A 4,102-nucleotide genomic window follows, 5' to 3' on the forward strand; every position below is an offset into this window, starting at 1 on the left:
GTCGAGCCCAATGAACTTGTTTTTGGTAAGGATAGGGTTTATTGTATGCAAGAAGAAGAGGCCGAAGAGTAAATATTGGGAAATTAAAAAAAATATTGGGACAGAAGGGCCAAAATGAAATAAAATACCTTGAAACCTTTATCGATATAGTGGTGTGCTGGCGCTGGGAATTTCAAGTTGTCATTCACAATGTTAAGAAAAAGAGCTATCACTGGCATTCATTCCTTTAGTGATGTAGGTACTCGTTAAAGTGAAATGACCGAATATATACATTTTAGGATGTAATAGTCTACGCTGTGATTATACACAGCAATCGCATACGAAGAGTAGCATGAATTACCGTGTATAGTCAACGCGGCTGCGCTCAATTACGTTGAGTGTGTGCAAGGCCATGTGCGAAGAATTCTTTGAAAATGTCGATGCCCCGGGAAATTGAATCGACGTTCCTCCCTAGGTTCTTGCCGAGCCCAACTCAAGGACGGCTGCAAAATCGAGACCCTGCGGCAATGCGGCGACGACTTCGTTCCCTACGGCAAGAAGACGGAACTGCCAGCCTCGGGACAGCTGTTCACGGAGAAGTGCGCGTAAGTCTGACGCTGCATGCTTTGCAGCGCTTCCTGGTTTGTTCGCTTGTTTCTTTGTTTTGGGTGCGTAGCACGTTAGGGGCCCGGCCTGTCGTCCATCCACTGCTTCAGGTCGCATGGTCACGCAGTAGTCAATACAGGCCCAAAACAAGGTTAACAATACTCAAAACCAGTGCAAAATAAACTATCAAGGTCTAAAGCAATGTATACTGTAGAAATAATCAAGAAATTATTGCGATAATTTACCTAAAATTGCGGAAAGGCTTCTGAAGCATCCCGCTGATACCCGCAACGCGCGAGAGAGGGCGCCACCGCCTCGGCAAGTGCGCGATTGCCGAGGGAATGGCTAGGTTGCCCGTGCTACGCACTTCCTCAGGTTTCACGGTAGTGGTGCTGCATTAAGCGCAGGGTTTATAACTACACCCAGGCCCACACAAGAACAAGCTAGCGTTACATTAACCGTAGACCTTTCTGTGTGTTTGTTTGCTTGCTTTTTTGTTTGTTGGGATCCTTAGCTGCGGTTCCCGATATCGCCGTGCGTAGTCATAGAATGTTTCATGTGACATTCACGCAGGTGACAAATAAATGCAGAACGCGTACAAGCGTGCATGTACCGCTGACACGACTGCATACCCAAGCTCTCACAAATTTTCTCTTCACTCGCGGCATTATGAAATGAAGTGAAATTAAATGTTTATTTCTCTCTTTGCAATATACAGAAAGAGGGCGGACGTAAGGGTTGAAGCCCCATCACAGCTCACATGACGGTGTGGTGAAAAAACAGCTTAGCCTTGACAAGCGTAACCGAATCACATTGCCAATTTTGCAAATGTGCAGAGTGAAACACATACAACAGGATCATTGCGGACTGAGAACCATATATACAAAACTGAGAAAAGTGTTACTGCCTTTCTTAACATTTTTTTAATAGGAATTTCTGATTTGACATAAACAATAAGGAAACATGATGAGTGGTTTTCAGCGCAATTTGGGCAACTCGCCCAAGTGTCGGTTCTTCTGCAATAGGGAAACATACGAAAAAAGAATGAATCACCATTCATAAATGCAGTAGCAGTAAACACTAATTCATTTATTTTTCTTTTCGATATTTCTTTCACTGTGCGATTTTGTGCAAGTGTGCTAAGGTAACAAAAAGCTTGTTACCTTAACACACTTGTTTTCCTTAAGAAGGAGCTTTTACATCAAAAGCAGAATTTAGCTTGTGAGTACGAGTCTGGTCGGCGTAATAAATAAAAAATGACTAAAGAGGGATAAACGGATTTTCGTGCTTTATTAGACACTGTGGCAGCAATCAAAAGTTTGGTAACAATAGTGCTGACTATCCGAATGACGTAGGTTAAGCACAAACAACTGAAAACAGATAACCTAACAACAAAGGATCCCCTATGCATTCAACTAAGACGACTCGAAGGCGAAAGCCACCTTGTTTTTTGCCCCGCCCCGCCTGATCCTGCCCCGCCACCCACAGAAAGCTTTCCGCACCTAACGTGGTTTTGCGTGGTTTGCATTGCCTCCGTGATCGGCGCACCTTTGCGAAGCTATGATGTCATTCCTTTGGAAAACCCAGTGGCGCTGCCCCAGTTCATACATGATTATTGGGCCAGTGCGGCGCTGGGTGCTGGGACGCTGGCGCGCTGCACGAGGCCGCTGGACGCTGGCGCACTGCACACTGGGACAACCCGTTTTACGGGCGGAAATCGGGCTTTTAAATTGTTGTTAAAACTGTGGCCATGCCCATCGTAATTAGGGCGAAAACACGAGCACTACGACAAAAAAAAAAAAAAAAAAACTCGGAAAAAAAAGAGCAGCGAATGGGAGTCGAACCACCACCTCGACGCAACGTAGATCCCTGCGTTTGAACACGTTACCGCTGCAGCACACCTCGAAAGACGAGAGTCCGAATTTTTTTCTCTTCACGTAAAGCATTGCTGTAGCCAGTATTTCATTTTTCTCGTTTAGAAACGCAGATTTCAGTCTCTTCATGCTCGCGACAACCTAACAGAAGATATTTTAATTTGTTTGTTATGCGCTGCCTAAGATCAGAACGTCTATCTGGCGCGTTTGCCGCAAAACATATTAGCGTAACGGCAGATGTGTTGCGGTAATCGCACTCACTCGCTAAGCGGTTAGTGTTGCCTATGTAGAAAATATCGTGCATCTGAACTGCACTGAGCCTTTAGTTTTCGTCACCGCTTGGACATATTTTCTTGCTTTGTTTCGTTCTGCACTGCCGCAGTAGTTCACTCTAGCCAACCGACTATTAGGCTTAGAGCTGTACCCGTGCGCCACGATCGCTCTGAAGAACGTGGATATTCAATTACGAAAGAATCTAATAACCTTTCGAATAGTTTCAATCATCCTGACTCAAGCGAGGTCACACATGCATCTTCGACTACACAAATCCAATGAAAAATGCCGAGATTGAGCGATACAGCGTATAACTGCTGCGGATGATTGTGTGGCCTTTCAGCGGTACGAGTCCATATGGAAGGACTGACTGCTACAGAAGGTTGATGTTGATTATCAGACTAATACTAATGTCATATTGTGTTGCGAATGATAAGTTTCTTTTGATGCAGTTATATGAACTACATTCACGACCTCGGTCACACACTGCAGAGAAAGCGCACGCATGCTCTCGACAGACGATTGCGTTAGCGTAAACGTACGTCCGTCACTTAACTAAAACTACAGCTAGATATGTGTAGGACAGAGAATAGAATAATATTTTGAAATATTCGTTACGTTTTTCTTTCGACTTCTCGCGATTCAGTGCGAAATATTATACGAATTCCTCCCAGCACGCCCAGTTTTTTCCAATGTGCCGCCAGTGTTCCCAGTGCTCGTGCAGATACTGTACAACGTGGCCCCCAGTGCCTCCCAGTGCGCTGTAAGACACTGGGCCACACTCTACAGTATTCCCAGCGTCTTTCAGCGCAGTGGGCGGCACTGGCCACGCTGTACAGTCCGTCCCAGTGCCTCCCCGCACTGTAGTACAATGGGACACACTGTACAGCGTTTCCAGGGCCACCCAGTGCGCTGAAAGGCACTGGGAGGCACTGGAAACGGGTTTTTTCCGATAGGGATGTGATGGCGCCAGCATGTGACGTCACGTGATGGGATGTCATAAAGACGTCGCTGGTTCACGATGACGTCATAAAGACGTCACGATTCATGATGACGTCATGATGGCGTCACAAATTTAAGCGATCTATGACGTCATCACGTGATTATGATTATTTGCATTACTCGTGTAGTTGCCGTTGACGGGGACGCCGACGCGGGACGCCAGTCGATTTTGCGTTGATGAGGCATCTAATGTTCTCGCCTTAATAAATATACCAACTATTTGATAAGCTTTGTAACAAAACCGCTGGACTCGAGTACAGAAAGCCCGTTGATTACGGGGAAAAAATAGGTTTCGCTACATGGAAAGCACAATATATTATGAGTGTGTGGAACACAGAGGAAATTCGATATGCCTGAGCCGGCAAAAA

General features: G+C 45.6%; 1 protein-coding gene across 1 annotated transcript in view; it reads left to right on the forward strand.

Annotated features, from left to right (window-relative positions):
* The first annotated feature begins 266 nt into the window (after nucleotides 1-266).
* The window catches only part of LOC119373650 (uncharacterized), a 29,653-nt gene continuing 25,817 nt past the window's right edge, over nucleotides 267-4,102 (forward strand). The window contains exon 1 of the mRNA XM_049410903.1: nucleotides 267-584. The gene's annotated coding sequence lies outside the window, so the exon portion shown is untranslated. The remainder of the gene's footprint in view (nucleotides 585-4,102) is intronic.

Source organism: Rhipicephalus sanguineus, chromosome 11 (assembly GCF_013339695.2).
Source record: "Rhipicephalus sanguineus isolate Rsan-2018 chromosome 11, BIME_Rsan_1.4, whole genome shotgun sequence".
Taxonomy (NCBI): Eukaryota; Metazoa; Arthropoda; class Arachnida; order Ixodida; family Ixodidae; genus Rhipicephalus; species Rhipicephalus sanguineus.